This window comes from Hordeum vulgare, chromosome 2H (assembly GCF_904849725.1).
Source record: "Hordeum vulgare subsp. vulgare chromosome 2H, MorexV3_pseudomolecules_assembly, whole genome shotgun sequence".
Lineage (NCBI taxonomy): Eukaryota > Viridiplantae > Streptophyta > Magnoliopsida > Poales > Poaceae > Hordeum > Hordeum vulgare.
In genome coordinates this window covers 176,174,415-176,193,317 of record NC_058519.1, presented here as the reverse complement: position 1 = coordinate 176,193,317, position 18,903 = coordinate 176,174,415, and the positions used below count along the sequence as shown (strand labels likewise).

At 44.6% G+C, this 18,903-nt stretch overlaps 1 long non-coding RNA gene across 3 annotated transcripts; it reads right to left on the bottom strand.

Annotated features, from left to right (window-relative positions):
• Window positions 1-1,242: 1,242 nt before the first annotated feature.
• Window positions 1,243-5,232, bottom strand: LOC123425731. 3 transcript variants are annotated; one of them, XR_006621870.1, is made up of 5 exons: window positions 4,599-5,232; window positions 3,938-3,979; window positions 3,695-3,844; window positions 1,613-1,706; window positions 1,243-1,377 (listed from the first exon to the last, which is right to left on the bottom strand). It is a non-coding gene; the product is annotated as an uncharacterized LOC123425731 (long non-coding RNA). The 3 variants fall into 3 exon arrangements; XR_006621869.1 differs by having other exon boundaries at window positions 3,695-3,839; XR_006621871.1 differs by having other exon boundaries at window positions 3,695-3,836.
• Between the last annotated feature and the right edge of the window lie 13,671 nt (window positions 5,233-18,903).

Genomic DNA, 18,903 nt, shown 5'->3' with positions numbered 1-18,903 from the left:
GGGGATCGCAATAGTTTCTGAGGATAGAGTATTCAACCCAAATTTATTGATTCGACTCAAGGGGAAGCGAAAGAATATTCTCAAGTATTAGCAGTTCAGTTGTCAATTCAACCACACCTGAAAGATTTAGTGTCTGCAGCAAAGTATCAGTAGCAAGGTAGTATGATAGCAGCAGTTGCAACAGTAACCAGTAGCAGCAAAGTAACAGCAGTAGCAACAGAGTAAGAGCAGCAGCAGTGACAGCAGTAGCGGCAAAGTAACGTAGCAAGGACCAGTAGGAAAGACTCGTAGGCATTGGATCAGTGATGGATGATTATGTCGGATGTGATTCATCATGTAACAGCTATAACATGGAGAGATAAGTAACTAGCTCCCGTTCGTCAATCTAATGTAGGCATGTATTCCGTATGTAGTCATAAATGCTTAGGGAAAAGAACTTGCATGACATCTATTGTCCATCCCTCCCTTGGCAGCGGGTTCCTAACACTACAAGAATCGGGCATTTTTCCGTTAAGACGCTACAGACGGCAAAGAAAGAATTACAGACGGCAAAAATTTTGCCGTCAGCCCATGACGGCAAACAATGTCGTCAACCCATGTGCTCGCAAAGGGTGTCTTTGCCATCAGCGGCCGCGAGAGCAGACGGCAAAATTTTTGCCGTTAGTGAAATTATGTTGCCGTCTTCTGGGCCGGTAGATAGCAAATATTTGGTAGGAAGACGGAACGGCCTAGCTAACGGATGACGTTATTCATTTTTTCCGTCTGCTTGACAATATCACAGACGGGAAAACTACCACGTTTTTTGCCATCAGTGACGAAACCTCCAGGCGGCAAAACCTCCCAGCTTTTTTGCCGTCAGCTGTGGCAAGTGCAGACGGCAAAAAAAAACCGGCCACGCTGCTAGGGTCTACAGGCTATGGCCACGTGGCTTCTTTGCCGTCTGCCACATGACGGCATAAATTCTTTGCCGAGAGCCCCATGACGTCAAAGATTCTGACATATATTTGTTTTGTTTCAAAACTACAAATTCAACAACACATAACATATATATCAAATGTATAATACATAACATAACATATATATCAAATGTATAATACATAATATGTGCCCAATAATTTTACTGATCCACAACACATAACTTATATGCAAAGTTGCATAACAAATTTCATGATCCATATATCAAAGTTCCATAGCATCCATACATCCAAAATTCCATAGAATCCATATATACATATAGTTACATAGCATCCATACATACATAGCTCCATAGCAAATATAATACACAAGATACATTGCGGGCATTAGTACATAATATTTGGCACTACAACAAATGCCTTCATGTCCATATCGTAGTCCAAAGAGCATCCACATGGTAACCTACAAGATGAAATCATCAACATGTCAAATTTAACACTCTAAATCATAAAGATCTTCAAGAATGGTCTCTAATTATAAATTTGATCTTAAAATGGGTCAAATGATCTTTACTTACATGTTTTGAGCAACAGTGCTAGTGATGCAGAGGCGAAAAGAGCAACCTCTAGCAAATTACAACACTTGAAAAGCATAGAGATTTCTATCGATAAATAGATAGGAGTAGAGAAAGAAGCACCTCTGAACGGTACACTCATTGCTTGTCTACTTTTATCTGATGGAGTGTGCAGCAAGATCAACCATTTTCTTCAAACTCCTCCATGCAACACCTACTATTAAATGTAATGTAACAATCAGATGCAACTAAAGAGTAGATACAAAAGTAATTTAAGCAATTTAAAAACTTAATTAGCACATGTGTGCGCCCATCAAAAGTGCATTCACATATGTACAGTCTAGTAATATATAACGCTGCTCGTTCACATTGATTTGTACGGCTTCGGTACAGCCACGTCATCGAATATCAAGGAACTAGCGAACAACTACTTGCACAAAGAGATGATCACTACTGATCATGCTTGTTAACAAGTTCACTCTTCCTGATGCTCAAGTCCTATGCACGCTCAAGTCCTACAAAAACGTTCAGCTGTGGACCATGAGAACAGCAGTACAAAAGAGAGTTCACTTTTTTAGCTTACAGTATATGACAAAATTAATATCTTGTTCAATGGCATCAACCTAAAAGTGCTACCAAATCTATGGTGAAATGAATAGAACAATAAACTAATGATTTCATATTTTAGAACGCAAGTCACCATTTTTTCACTTCAGTACTTCGCATCAAAAGATAATCATTTCGAGTGATGGCTACAATTGCAAACTTTCCTTTACTAAGCCCGTACAAGCACTAATTAGTGTGCCGCGTTTGGAAGTAAAGCAGAATATAGGCATAGTAAATGAGCTACAAACAGAGAGCTCAAACCCATGACCAGTCCCAACAATTAAAGGAAAATTACAAATGTCAAAAGGAAGTAAGGAACGCAATCCTGAAATTCATCCACACTCAGCTGATGCCTCCCTCCCTCCCTCTCTCTCCCTTTCTCTCCCCCTCTCTCTCCCCCTCTCTCTCCATCTCTCTCTCTCGACTGCATTGCAGATGAAGTGTAGGTTTAGACCATGGAGCCCTTTCTCCCTCTATCTGGATGGGTTAAGTAGCTGCATCGCCATGGTGATCTCGTCGCTGCCTGACTCTCTGTCTGTGTTGCCCATAGGCCACAATCCCTATTCTCCTCCCGCGACAACCACCACATCCTCTCCATTGCAGTTCATTCTTCCGGTAAGATATGATTTTCCTCATCGCCATGGACGATTTGCATCACAGCTAGAAATCACTTACAGTTATGTGTATTTATTTCTCCTCTTCTAGATCTTTGAGATTTGTTTTTTACATTGTCATCTTTCTTTGAGATTTGGATTTGGGTACTACTCGATCTGGAAAGGGTTAACTTGCTACAACATATGCTTCCCTTATCAGTGTTAATGGAAATGCCACTTGGGTCAGAACAACCAACACGTAATATACAAGTAATTCATTATGGATTTCTGGTATGTGATAATTAATTAATTCAGTGTATATTACTTGAGGAACAGAGTCATACAACTAGTTCGTTTCTTTCATATGTTAGTGCTTGCTTGATTCCTTCATGACCTGATTCGAAATGAGTTGGGCTGAGAGAAGATAATTCCAGTTTATGTATTTCTTGCATACCAACAGTGCATAGAGAATATAGAAAAATACGTACTATGTTGTTACTTGTCTCTCCTGGAGCTCAGGGTCTACCATTACTCACTAGAAGATCTCTTTACGGGTGATGTCTATTGGCATTAGATTTTTTGTGTGTGTGATACATCAAATTATTTTGAGGTTAGGAATAATCCCTTGTTGGTCTGGACGTGCACTTTCTCTCTCTTATGCATGCCACAATGACTACCTAGAAGCTTAGTCTCTACTAACAAAAGCTATTATTCCTTGTATACTTAGTCCTTGTATGTTTATCTCTACCAGTACAGTCTATAGGTTGGCTATTATGTGTTATATCTAGATTCCTATTAAGAGTTACTTACGGGATCAATTTTGTTGTTCACTTAAAACCGTGCAGGTTCAGATTGTTGGTGAACAAGGATAATAACGACTTAATGCTAAATGGTTGGTGAAGCTCAAAGGCATATAGTTTAGATTAGATTTCACATCATTGGTAGGAATAGCAACTAGTTAGAAAATTATGCGCATTGTTCTTGAGAATGTAATGTTTTTTCATACCATTGTCTATAGTCGCTGCAACACAAGGTGGTGCAGGACGAGGAGTCATCGTCCTCATGGCCGGCGCCAGCGCCCTTGTGGGTGGGTTCATCCTCCTGGTTGTAATCACCGTTGACGTCCTCGTCCTCCCGTCGTCGTCCTACTGCTGCTCTAAATCGAAGCACACATGCATCATACATACACATAGGAACAAATATAATTTGAAATAGTACAGCAGAGCAAGCTTTGTAGGGAAAAAATAACCTCACAATAGGGAGGGTCGCAGTGGACGACCTCACACGTAATCTGAAACCATGCATGCAACAATGAAAATTAATGCATAAGCATTACGAATCACAAGCCAATTCTTTTCTTTGAAACTAAAATGAAGAGGTGGGTACGTATCACAAACCGATTCCTTGAAAAGAAAAGCTAATATCTAGACATTATGAATCATAAACCAATTCTTTTTGTTTGACAACCACAACTAGCAGTACATGGTCGAAACAAATCATGTGAAAATTAGTCTGAATATAAAAAAACTAGCAAAGATAATAACTAGTAGCACTGTCCATTGGCATGTACATGTGTTAGAACAGAAGCAGCTATTTTTAGAATAATCACGAAAATTAAACCAATACAACATGTTAATCAATTTAGTAGCTCTCTGGTTCGCACAACATATAGGAGAGTAGTGGTCTGCTATGTTTTGAACTTGAGCCCCGCAGACATGCATGTATCTAAATTTTAGAAACAAGATTAGCTCACTTGATCTGCATTATTTCTCACATAAAAGTTAAACAAGTAACCAGATATAGTAATCAAACAGAGGAGATACCATTGGTATTCAACATGCTGTAAATCAATCAACTCTAAAATCAGAGATCAGGCAACATAAAAAAGGTAAAAGAAGCAACATTTAGACCTCATTGACATGCAGATCGCCTCGCCTCCCTTGCCTTCTTCTGGTCTGTCTCCTCCTTCTACACCTTCTCATCCTTCCTCGTCCCCTTCTCCTTTTATCTGGACAGGGAAAGCACCAAATTGATGCCCCTAAAAACAAACCTGGTCAGATCAGGGAAAAATGAAATTTTCTTCCCAAATCAAGGGACATAGAGGACCGCCAAAGGCACGCCGGTGCCGGAGATGAGGCCACGCCCCAAACCCTAACCGCGGGGGTTGGATTGGGCGCGAGCGTTGGAGGCGAGGAGGGACGGATCTGTCCGGAGGGATCAAGGAAGAATGGCGAGGTGAGCTCGGCAGCCACCTGCGCTCCGGCCATGGCCGCCAGAGCTCGCTGGTGGCTGAGACGAGGCCGCGCCCCAAACCCTAACAACGGGGGATGGGTTGGCCGCGAACGTTGGAGGCGGGGGGACGGATCTCGCCGGAGGGACGAACGCAGCATGGTGAGGTGAGGTCAGCAGCGTCCTGTGCGACGGCCATGGCCGCCGGAGCTCACCGATAAGGTCGTCGTCTGCGGCGGCTAACCCTAGGTCGCGGGAGGGCAGAGAGGTGATGCTATTGCAGGGGAGAGTGGCTTCGACGCGGCTGGGTGGGGGATTTCCTTTTTATTTATTTTCGTTTTTGATTGTGTGTGGAGAGCGGGGACGAAGAGGGGCGAGGGGTTTTTTTTTTTATTGTGCAAAAAAGGGTCTTTGCCGTGAGGTGGGATGACGGTAGACAGCAAAGAAGTTGTCTTTGCCGTGAGGTGTGTGCATGGCTGACAGCAAAACTCTTGCCCCGTTTAGTGACCGTCCATAGTCCATGTTTACCGTCAACGGCTAGGAACGTAGATGTCAATCCGTTATTTTTGCCGTCAGCGTACTTAAACCATGACGACAAAGTATCCTTTGTCGTCGGGCCTCTTTTGCCGTCTACCTTTTCTAATCTTTGCCGAGAGTTATGTTTTGTCGTCAGTCACTAGACGGCAAAAGGATCTTTGCCGTCTACCCCGATAAAAGGTTGACGGCAAAGAGGATTCATGTCGGCAAAATAGTTGATTCCTGTAGTGTAATGAAAACTACGGGATATTAAGGTTCACCTTTTAATAAAGAACCGGACCAACGCATTAACATGTGGTGAATACATGAACTCCTCATACTATGGTCATCTTCGGGAGTGGTTCCGGCTATTGTCACTCCGGGTTGCCGGGTCATAACACATAGTAGATGAGTACAACTTGCAATACAGGATCTAAAACACACATATATTGGCAACAACATAATAGGTTCAGATCTGAAATCATGGCACTCGGGCCCTAGTGACAAGCATTAAGCATGGCAAAGTAGTAACAACATCAATCTCAGAACATAGTGGATACGAGGGATCAATCCCCGTCAAAACTAACTCGATTACATTATAGATCTCATCCAACTCATCACCGTCCAGCAAGCCTACGAATAGATTACTCATGAACGGTGAAGAGCATCATGGAATTGGCGATGAAGGAAGGTTGATGATGATGATGGCGACAATCTCCCCTCTCCGGAGCCTAAATCAGACTCCAGATCTGCCCTCCAGAGGAAGAACAGGAGGTGGCGGCGCCTCCGTATCGTAAAACGCGATGAACTCTTCTTCCTGATTTTTTTTCCGGACGAAAGAGGTTATATAGAGCTGGAATTAGGGGGCAGCGGAGCCCTGAGGAGCTCACAAGCCTGCCAGCCCCGGCCAGGGGGCGTGGCCGGGCCTGGTGAGCTTGTGGGCTCCTGGCTTCGTCCCTCCAGTTGATTCTTGCGCTAGTATTTTTCATATATCCCAGAAAAATTCTCCGTAAATTTTCAGGTTATTCCTAAAACTTTTATTTCTGCACAAAAAGAACACTATGGCAATTCTGCTGAAAACAACGTCAGTACGAGTTAGTTCCATTCAAAACATGAAAATTAGAGTCCAAAACAAGGGAAAAAGAGTTCGGAAAAGTAGATACGACAGAGACGTATGAGTGGCCACAAGCCCCCCAGGCGTGACCAGGGGGTGGGCCCGCGCCTGGCAGGCTTGTCGCCTCCTCGCCTGCTTTCCGGACTACTTCCAATTTTTGTATTTTTTCAAATATTCCGAAATGGAGAAAATTTCCTACTGGAAAAGTTTTGGAGTCTGTTTTCTTACCGAATCACATACCTCTTCGTTTTTACAGTATGAAACAGGGTGATAAATATCCCTTAGGTATTCTTCCGGAGTTATGGTATTGATAATGTTGCTCTCAACATTTATGGGAGTACCTGAGATATAATGCTTGATTCTCTGCCCATTTACCACTCTCGGACAATTACCTTCTGTGTTGTTGATCTTGATAGCACTGGAATGATATACTTCCTCAACAACATAGGGACCTTCCCATTTAGAGAGAAGCTTGCCTGCAAAGAATCTTAAATGAGAGTTATATAGCAAGACATAATCACCTACATTGAACTCACGCTTTTGTATCCTCTTATCATGCCACCTCTTAACCTTTTCTTTGAACAACTTCGCATTCTCATATGCCTGAGTTCTCCATTCATCAAGCGAGCTAATGTCAAATAACCTCTTCTCACCAGCAAGTTTGAAATCAAAGTTGAGCTCTTTGATTGCCCAATAAGCTTTATGCTCTAGCTCAAGAGGTAAATGACATGCTTTACCGTACACCATCTTGTACGGAGACGTGCCCATGGGATTCTTATAGGCAGTTCTATAAGCCCATAGTGCATCATCGAGCTTCTTAGACCAACTCTTTCTAGTCCTGTTGACAGTCTTTTGCAGAATCAGTTTAATCTCTCTATTGCTTAGCTCCACTTGACCACTGGAGTGAGGGTGATAGGGAGACGCAATTCTATGGTTGACATCGTACTTAGCAAGCGTTTTACGGAAAGCACCATGAATGAAATGTGAACCACCCTTGGTCATTAGATATCTAGGGACTCCAAATCTAGGGAAAATAACTTCTTTAAGCATCATGATAGAGATGTTGTGATCAGCACTACTAGTGGGGATAGCTTCTACCCACTTAGTGACGTAATCGACAGCAACTAGGGTATGAGTATACCCATTGGATTTTGGAAAAGGTCCCATATAACCAAAGCCCCAGACATCAAATGGTTCAATGACAAGTGAATAGTTCATAGGCATTTCCTGACGTTTACCGATATTACCTATTCTTTGACATTCGTCACAAGACAAGAAAAACTTACGGGCATCCTTGAAGAGAGTGGGCCAATAGAAACCTGATTGCAATACCTTGTGTGCAGTTCTATCTCCCGCAGGGTGTCCTCCGTAGGCCTCGGAGTGACACTTCTATAGGATCTGTCCCTGTTCATGTTCAAGTACACAACATCTAATAACACCATCTACTCATTCCTTATAAAGGTGAGGATCATCCCAAAAGTAATGTCTCAAGTCAAAGAAGAATTTCTTCTTTTGTTGGTATGTGAAACTAGGTGGTATATATTTGGCAACGATATAGTTGGCATAATCAGCATACCACGGTGCACTACATGAAGTATTGATGACATTCAGTTGCTCATCGGGAAAGCTATCATCAATAGGTTGTGGGTCATCAAGAATGTTCTCCAACATAGACAAGTTATCTGCTAGTGGGTTATCAGCACCCTTCCCGTCGACAACGTGCAAATCAAATTCTTGTAGCAAGAGAACCCATCTGATAAGTCTAGGTTTAGCGTCCTTCTTCTCCATGAGGTACTTAATAGCAGCATGATCAGTGTGAATAGTGACTTTGGAATCAACTATGTAAGACCTGAACTTTTCACATGCAAACACGACTGCTAAAAATTCCTTTTCCGTAGTAGCATAGTTTCTTTGGGCACTGTTTAGAGTTTTACTAGCATAGTGAATAACATTCAACTTCTTATCAACTCTTTGCCCTAGGACAGCACTAACAACATAATCACTAGCATCACACATGATTTCAAAAGGTAAGTTCCAATCAGGTGGTTGAACAATAGGTGCTATTATCAAAGCCTTCTTAATTATTTCGAAGGCTTCCTCACCATCATCGTCAAAAACAAAATTGATATCCTTTTGCAAGAGATTGATAAGAGGCCTAGAAATCTTAGAGAAGTCTTTAATGAACCTTCTATAGAAACCAGCATGACCAAGGAAACTTCGTATACCTTTGATATCTGTGGGGTATGGCATTTTCTCGATTGCATCAACCTTAGGCTTATCGACTTCAATACCTCTTTCAGAAATTTTATGTCCTAAGACGATGCCTTCATTAACCATAAAGTGGCACTTCTCCCAATTCAAGACAAGGTTGGTGTCTTTACATCTCTGCAAGACTCGATCAAGGTTGCTGAGGCAATCATCAAAGGAAGACTCGTAAACGAAGAAGTCATCCATGAAAACCTCAACAATCTTTTCACAAAAGTCGGAGAATATAGCCATCATACATCTTTGAAAGGTGGCAGGTGCATTACATAAGCCAAAAGGCATACGTCTATAAGCAAAGGTACCGAAAGGGCAGGTGAAAGTGGTCTTCTCTTGATCAGATTGTGCAACTGGTATTTGGGAGAAACCAGAGTAACCATCTAGAAAGCAGAAGTGTGTGTGTTTAGACAGTCTTTCTAGCATTTGGTCGATAAAAGGCAAAGGGTAATGATCTTTCCTAGTGGCTTTATTCAATTTCCTAAAATCGATCACCATCCTATAGCCAGTAATAATCCCCTGTGGGATCAATTCATCCTTATCACAAGGGACAACGGTAATACCTCCCTTCTTAGGGACGCAATGCACCGGACTTACCCAATCACTATGAGCAACATGATAGATAATACCTGCTTCCAGGAGCTTTAGTATTTCTTTTCTTACTACCTCTTTCATCTTAGGATTTAATCTCCTTTGATGATCAGCAACTGGTTTGAAAACAGGATCAATTTTAATCTTGTGCTGGCATAGAGTGGGACTAATGCCCTTAAGATCATCAAGAGTATATCCAATAGCAGCACGGTGCTTCGTCAGAGTTTTTAGTAACTTCTTTTATTCATGCTCCGAGAGGCTAGCACTAATAATAACAGGATATGTCTCTTTTTCATCAAGATAAGCATACTTAAGAGTATCAGGCAACTGTTTAAGCTCGAACACAGGATCACCCTTTGGTGGGGGCGGATCCCCAAGCAGTTCAACAGGCAAGTTATTATTAAGAACAAGATATTGTTCTAAGACAACTCTATCTATCTCATCCCTTTCATCCATATGCATATCATTTTCATGCTCAAGCAAGTATTGCTCCAAGGGATCAGTAGGAGGCACGGCAATAGAAGCTAAGGCAATAGTTTCATCCTTACTAGGCAACTCTTTTTCATGAGGTTGTCTACCAAACTTGGAGAAATTGAACTCATGTGACACACCTTCAAAGCCAAAAGTGACAATTTGCTTCTCACAGTCAATATCAGCATTGACAGTATTGAGAAAAGGTCTGCCAAATATGATGGGACAATAGCTATCTTGAGCGGTAGCAAGAACGAGGAAATCAGCAGGATACTTCGTTTTACCACACAAGACTTCAACATCCCTAACAATTCCCGTAGGGCAGATAGTATCTCTATTGGCAAGCTGAATAGTGACATCAATAGGTTCTATCTCAACAGGTGCAATCTCATCTTTGATTTCATCATATAAGGATTGAGGTATTGCACTAGCACTAGCACCTACGTCACATAAACCATGATAACAATGATCTCCTATCTTAACGGAAACAACATGCGTGCCAACAACAGGCCTATGTTTGTCTCTAACGTGAGGTTTAGCAATTCTAGTAGCATCTTCACAGAAGTGAATATTATGTCCCTCAACATCATCGGACAAATGATCTTTGATAATAGCAATGCTAGGCTCAACTCTAATTTTCTCAGGGGGTGTAGGTGTTCTAATGTAGCCTCTACGTATCACAGTTGAAGCTTTAGAATGATCCTTCATCCTACCAGGGAAATGTGGTTTCTCAATGTAAGCACTGGGAACAACAGGATCATTATAGGCAATGACTTTCTCTTCAACTGGATTGGGTTTAACTACATTGACTTATAAAGGAGGATGATAATTAAACCGCTTCTCTTTGGGGAGATCAATATGAGCAGCAAATGATTCACACAGTGAAGCTACTATCTCAAAGTCAAGTCCATACTTAGCGCTAAAGTCACAAAAAGTATTTGTTTCAGCTAAGGATTTAACGCAATCAAACTTGAAATTCATACCTGACTCCTTACCTTCTTCAAGCTCCCAATCTTCAGAGTTGCGTTTAATTCTCTCCAATAAATTCCAGTTGAAGTCAATATCTTTCTTCATAAAAGAACCGGTACAAGAAGTGTCAAGCATGGTGCGGTCATCATGAGAAAGCCGAGCATAGAAGCTCTGAGTGATAATTTCTCTCGAGAGCTCATGATTGGGCCATGAATATAACATTGATTTAAGCCTCCCCCAAGCTTGAGAGATGATTTCTCTGTCACGAGGCCAAAAATTATAAATATAATTCCGATCACGATGTACTAAATGCATAGGATAAAACTTTTGATGAAATTCCAATTTCAACCGATTGTAGTCCCTGATCCAGTATCATCACATAGCCTATACCATGTCAACGCCTTATCCTTCAAAGATAAAGGAAAGACCTTCATCTTGACCTTATCATCGGGCAAACCTGCAAGCTTAAATAAACCACAAACTTCATCTACATAGATTAGATGCAAGTCTGGATGTGATGTTCCATCTCCTGTAAAAGGATTAGCCAACAGTTTCTCAAGCATACCCGAAGGAAATTCAAAGAAAATATTTTCAGTAGGTGCAGCAGGTTGAGGAGCAACTCTTTGTGCTTCCGTTCGAGGTGAAGATACCCCGAACAGGCCCCTCAAAGGATTAGTATCCATAGTGACAAGTGACAATAAATTTCAGCACACTATATGAATGTTTCCTTACCAAAGGAACTTCACTCCCCGGCAACGGTGCCAGAAAAGAGTCTTGATGACCCACAAGTATAGGGTATCAACTGTAGTCCTTTGATAAGTAAGAGTGTCGAACCCAACGAGGAGCAGAAGGATCTAACAAGTGGTTTTCAGCAAGGTAAAATCTGCAAGCAATGAAATTATCGGTAACAAGTGATTGTGTGGTGAGATGATTCGTAGCAAGCAACTAGTAATAAAAGTAGCAACGGTGCAGAAAAGTGGCCCAATCCCTTTTGTAGCAAGGGACAAGCCTGGACAAAGTCTTATAGGAGGAAAAACTCTCCCGAGGACACACGGGAATTTCTGTCATGCTAGTTTTCATCATGTTTATATGATTCGCGTTCGTTACTTTGATAGTTTGATATGTGGGTGGACCAGCTTGGCTACTGCCCTTACTTGGACAAGCATCCCGCTTATGATTAGCCCCTCTTGCAAGTATCCGCAACTACGAGAGAAGAATTAAGACAAAGTCTAACCATAACATTAAACTAGTGGATCCAAATCAACCCCTTACGAAGCAACACATAAACTAGGGTTTAAGCTTCTGTCACTCTAGCAACCCATCATCTACTTACTACTTCCCAATGCCTTCCTCTAGGCCCAAATAATGGTGAAGTGTTATGTAGTCGACGTGCACATAACACCAATAGAGGAAAAATAACATACAACACATCAAAATATCGAACGAATACCAAATTCACATGACTACTATTAGCATGACTTATCCCATGTCCTCGGGAACAAAAGTAACTACTCACAAAGCATAATCATATTCATGACCAGAGAGGTAATGAGTAGCATCAAGGATCTGAACATAAACTCTTCCACCATGTAATCCAACTAGCATCAACTACAAAGAGTAATTAACACTACTAGCAATCTTACAAGTACCAATCGGAGTCGCGAGACGGAGATTGGATACAAGAGATGAACTAGGGTTTGGAGAAGAGATGGTGCTGATGAAGATGTTGAAGGTGATGAGTCCCCTCCGATGAGAGGAGTGTTGGTGCTGACGATGGCGACGATTTCCCCCTCCGGGAGGGAAGTTTCTCTAGCAGGATCGTCCTGCCGGAGCTCTAGATTGGTTCTGCTCAAGTTCCGCCTCGTGGCGGCGGTGAATCCACGAAAAAGCCTCCTCTTGATTTTTCGGACGAAACCCTTCATATAGCAGAAGAGGGGGCGAGTGGGCCAGCAAGGTGCCCACAAGCCCCCTAGGCATGAGCAGGGGTGGCCGCGCCTAGCAGGCTTGTGGCCACCTGCTGGCGCCCCTTTGGCGCTTCTTCAACCCTGTATTTTTTATAAATCCAAAAAAAATCATCGTTGATTTTTACGGCGTTTGGAGTTGCGCAGAATAGGTATCTCAAACTTGCTCCACTTTTAGGCCAGAATTCCAGTTGCGGGCATTCTCCCTCTTCATGTAAACCTTGCAAAATAAGAGAGAAAAGGCATAAGTATTGTACCGTGGAGTGAAATAACAGCCCAAGAAGCGAGAAATATCAACATGAAAACATGATGCAAAATGGACGTATCACGTCCCTCACTGGATACGGCACCAGGAGCGATGGGGAGGAGCTGGAGGTGATGGGGAGGCTCATGCCGGTTAGGAGGGACGTGAGGGGATGCTAGAGGCGAGAGGGGGAGCTGGCTTGCTCGGGCTCGAGCGGAGGCTGCCGAGGGAGCTTCGGCTATGGCAGAGCAGGAGGAGGAGGAGAGCCCAAGTCTAGAAAGGGGAGGCTTAGGAGGAAGGAGGGAGTTATGGGGAACCAGAGAGAGCTTGGGGTGAGGAGATAAGAGAGGGGGAGCGAGAGAGAGAGAGCTCGAGAGCTCTCGGGTGCATTCTGGACAAGGTGAGAGCACGCATGCCAGGGGCAACTTGGCGGCTTCTAGGCGTCGGCAAGAGCTTGGACTAGTCAAATGGAATCCCCCGGTGCTCTGAGACACGTTGAAACGGCCGGAAACGAGTTGCAGCAAGAGGACAAGGGGTAGATCACCCTTATTGCATGCTGCCAGTGTGGTCACCGTGGCCACTCATGTCTACAGGGCACTCATGTCCAGTCAAACATGTCCAACACCTAGGGCACACATGCAGGAAGGAGACTCTGGAGTTTGGTTTCATCTTGGCTGGTTAGGTAGAGCTAAGGAAAGTGGGTCTCAACTAGGGAGTCTTGGGGAAAATCAATGTTTGGGAGTGTTAGCTATGCAAGGACTACAACACAATCATGTTTGAGCTCAGTCAGAGGAGCGTAGCTAGTACTTCCTGTACAAAGCTACTTTTTAGCCAGAAATCAACTTGTAGATGTGCTGCTCATTTTCCCCACATGAGCATTCCATATATTGGTTTGAAATGATTCCTTGGGATGTTAGGGACCCTCTGGAAAGATGTGGGGGTATTAACTTAAGCAGAGGTGGGGCAAGAGGGGTAAAAATGGTGATCCAAGGGTAAAAATGATAAATAGTTACATGGAGTCTCTCTCCAATAATTGAGGAGAGTCCATGGCAAAGCTAGTGGAGGTAAAATGTAACTATATAGTGTTGTAGTAAAAGTTTAAGATCAAGGGTAATAGTGGAAGGGCCAAAGTAGCCACTTTGGTGAGTGCACACAATGTGTTTGATGAGTGTCAGGGCTACCAGATGGAATTTAATTGGTATGATACTTAATAGGATTAAATAATAGATGAAAATAATCTTGGACACCAAATTTGGGATTTGGTGGAGAAGGTTTCCAATGTAGACTTGGAAAACCCCTGAAATGGGCGGAAATGACCTTATGCTTACAAAGCTATTCAAATCAATTCCCACAAATACTATATTTGGTGTGGGGGCATTATTTGAGCATTAAAGCATGCCGAAAAAGTTTGGGGTCAATTGGAGAAACTTTATAATATAAAGTTTCCCAAAGTCAGAAATAAACAAAGAGGGTTTTGAGGGGGTTGGGACAAGTTCTTCTATTCTCCTTGATGCACCACTTGGTGTGGATGCATTATTGGATTATCATAACATGTCTACCAAATTTGAGCAAAATTGGAGACACTTGGCAATGTAGAGTTGCTCAAATTTGGATCTGGACAGATAGGGTTTTCTAATAATTAGGGGAATCAAATCAACTTGGATTGAGATGAAACTTGGCAAGATCATCACATATATCATATGTGACATGCTAGAATTTTACAGGAATTTATTGAGAATGTTTCTTATAGAAATATTCCAAAAGCTTGAAATAGGCAGGAAGGATTTTGTAGGGATTTTCCCAATACTTTAAACATGACCATGTATTGAAACTCTTATATATGGAATATATATGTCCACTCAGTTTCCCTAAATTTCTCAAATATTTTGAAAGCAATAAAAATAACTTTCCTTCATAAGGGACTATTTTTGGCCTCACAGGAAGGCATTTAAATGAAATAGTAAAATAATAATATTGTGGTTTTGTGAAGCCATTTTGATAATGGGTTTTAAATAAAATAATTGGTGCAAAATAAATTTCGTACTTTGAGGATTGTAGTACAAATCCCGTCTTAGGGGTTTTGAAAGCTTAATTCAGAGAAATGCTTTTTGGTGAAAATAATATTTGGTAAAAATCGTCTAGTCCTAAACACATGGCATGATCATCACGCAGGAGTATTGGATCATGGAGCTGAATTGGAGAATAGCAGAAGCTTTGGATTCAAACACAAGCAACACGCAAGCAAGCAAACATCACATCAAACATCATAAGCATTCATAAGAAAATTAGTTGGTCCTAATTTTTTGAAATAAGTTAATTTACTTAGGAAAGCTAAACACACGGTGTTACAAGTCTCCTGCGCCGCCGACACAACGATGGCTCGGCCCCCATCGCCAGGGGCCTCGGCCTCCGCACGGGTTCGCTCCCCTTGGTCAGACGCAGAGCAGACCACCTATGGGGCAGTGGGCATGCGAGTCGGCATGGCCACCACCTCCGAAGGCGGCTCCGGACGCGCATCCGTGGGCACGGGCGAGGTCCTTGCATCGCGAGCCTCAGGCGGCAGCGGCATAGTGGTGTCCCTCGTCGCTTCGGTTGAGGGGCCGTCATTGTAGGCTGGCATAGTCGGCGCGGCCTTAGCCTTCGCGCGTCGCTCCCGCTCAAGCCGCACCATCGCTGCGTGCTCTGCAGCGAGCGACATGACCTGCTCTGCTTCGAGGGCCGACGCCTAGGCCTCCGGAAGCTCAATAGCGTCACTGCAAGATAGAGTATATGGGCACGAGTTCAAATGCCACGCCACAACCAAGAAAAGAAAAAATAAGGCATGAGCCTCAAAGAAATCCTTACCTCGTGCAAGGGGGATCACACGGGGCCCGCACCTTGGCCTCTTTCGCACCGGCGGAGATACACCAGTCGGTAGGACCGCTGACCTGTGTTTTTGGTAACCGAGCCGCCCGTTGAGCTGTCGACCGTCCGCTCCTTGCGGCGACGTTCCTCCATCGACTGGCGGCAGTCCGGCTGCATAATAGGAAACCGGCCTCCAGCCGGCCGTTCTGCGCTCCGTCCGCGGTGGCGGTTCCGAGGCGGCCCCGTCATGGGCGGTGGACAATCAAGCACGTGCAGCTCGTCGTCGTCATCCGTCCAATCCCTGGCTGCCTCATCCGCTTCGTGGCCTTTGTCCCCTTCATCCTCCTCCTCCTCCGGCGCGCCCGAGCCTTTAGGTGTGACAGGGCCGCCCCTGTCCGAATCATAGTCTTCTTCGTCCAACTCCTCCACGTCCGGGAGGAAGCGCATCGGGTTTGGGTTGTCTGGGGTGTTCTGTTTGACGAAGACATAAAGAGCGCCATGGTCACACGTCAATTACTGCGAATAAAAGGAGAACCAAGGAAAAAAGCGCCAGTCGGTTGAGGACTTACAGCCGGTGCCCGGATGCCGTGGTGGAACGGCTCCAGACCGAAGCTCCACACCTCCTCATCAAGATGTAAATTGGTGATGCCGTTCACCCGGACGGCCACCTTGTGCAACGGCAACTCCACCGTCGACAGCCAACACGGATCCTTGCTGCCACTCATGTCACACATCCGGTGCGGCCGCTCCTGCACTGGCTACACTCGGCGGGAGATGAAGGCCGCCACCAGGTCCGGAGCCAGTAGCTGCATCAAGGACTCGAGCTCCTTCACCCGGGTGATCATAGGCAACATCTCGTTTGTGGACGGATTGAGGTCCCAGTTCCTCATGTTCGGTGGCGTGTCATAGAAGGCCGGGAGGCCGACCCAGTCCCCCTCCTCATCGATGCTGCGGACGTAGAAGAAGGTCCGCTGCCATTTCTTGAAGGAGTCCTTGAACTTCTTCTTCGGTAACGGCCGGCCGGGCCGCCTGTACACCATTGCCCCGCCGCAAGAGTAGGCCACCGTGTCATGCATCTATGCACGGAAGTAGAACAAGTCGCGGAAGAAGGACGCGAAGGGGCGGATGCCCACGTATGTGTCGCATAGCGTAACAAAGAATGCGATGTACAAGATGGAGTTCACCCCGTGATGATGCATCTGGAGGCTGTAGCACTCGAGGAAGTGCCGAAGGAACGAGCTCACCTGCAGCCCGAAGCCCACAAGGAAGTGGGTGCCGAAGACGACGCACTCGCCATCGTGGGGCTTCGGCGCGAGATACCCTTTCAGCGCATGGGCCTCGAGGATCGCCTCGGAAGGGAGCTTCCGCGTCCGACGAAGGTGCTCGATATGAGCCTCCGCGATGATGGACCCCTCCCATGAACCAGCGGGAACCTTCGGCATCTTGACGGTCGCCGGCAACGAATCGGGCGAGAAGAGGTGCGAGAGACGGACCCCTAGAGGATCCATCGCGGTGGGGGGAGGCGCTATGGGCGCGAGGAGGAAGAAGGAGGCGGGGAGGCTTTGTTGGCGCGAGGAGGAATAAGGAGGCGGAGAGTGGTGTACGAGAGGAGTAGGGGGCGAGGCATGTTGGAAATATGCCCTAGAGGCAATAATAAATTAGTTATTATTATATTTCTTAGTTCATGATAATCGTTTATTATCCATGCTATAATTGTATTGAATGAAGACTTATATACATGTGTGGATACATAGACAAAACACTGTCCCTAGCAAGCCTCTAGTTGGCTAGCCAGTTGATCAAAGATAGTCAGGGTCTTCTGATTATGAACAAGGTGTTGTTGCTTGATAACTGGATCACCTCATTAGGAGAATCACGTGATGGACTAGACCCAAACTAATAGACGTAGCATATTGATCGTGTCATTTTGTTGCTACTGTTTTCTGCGTATCAAGTATTTGTTCCGATGACCATGAGATCATATAACTCACTGACACCGGAGGAATACTTTGTGTGTATCAAACATCGCAACATAACTGAGTGACTATAAAGATGCTCTACAGGTATCTCCGAAGGTGTTCGTTGACTTAGTATGGATCGAGACTAGGATTTGTCACTCCGTGTGACGGAGAGGTATCTCGGGGCCCACTCGGTAATACAACATCACACACAAGCCTTGCAAGCAATGTGACTTAGTGTAAGTTGTGGGATCTTGTATTACGGAACGATTAAAGAGACTTGCCGGTAAACGAGATTGAAATAGGTATGCGGATACTGATGATCGAATCTCGGGCAAGTAACATACCGAAGGACAAAGGGAATGACATACGGGATTATATGAATCCTTGGCACTGAGGTTCAAACGATAAGATCTTCATAGAATATGTAGGATCCAATATGGGCATCCAGGTCCCGCTATTGGATATTGACCGAGGAGTCTCTCGGGTCATGTCTACATAGTTCTCGAACCCGCAGGGTCTGCACACTTAAGGTTCGACGTTGTTTTATGCGTATTTGAGTTATATGGTTGGTTACCGAATGTTGTTCGGAGTCCCGGATGAGATCACGGACGTCACGAGGGTTTCCGGAATGGTCCGGAAATGAAGATTGATATATAGGATGACCTCATTTGATTACCGGAAGGTTTTCGGAGTTACCGGGAATGACGAATGGGTTCCGGGTGTTCACCGGGGGGGGGGGGGGGAACCCACCCCGGGGAAGCCCATAGGCCTTGGGGGTGGCGCACCAGCCCTTAGTGGGCTGGTGGGACAGCCCAAGAAGGCCCTATGCGCCATAGGAAGAAAATCAAAGAGAAAAGAGAAAAAAAAGAGGAGGTGGGAAAAGGGGGAAGGACTCCTCCTTCCAAACCTAGTTGGACTCGGTTTGGAAGGGGAGGGTTCCCCCCTTTGGCTCGGCCGAACCCCTTGGGAGTCCTTGGACCCCAAGGCAAGGCTCCCCCTCTTCCCCCTATATATACGGAGGTTTTAGGGCTGATTTGACACAACTTTGCCACGGCA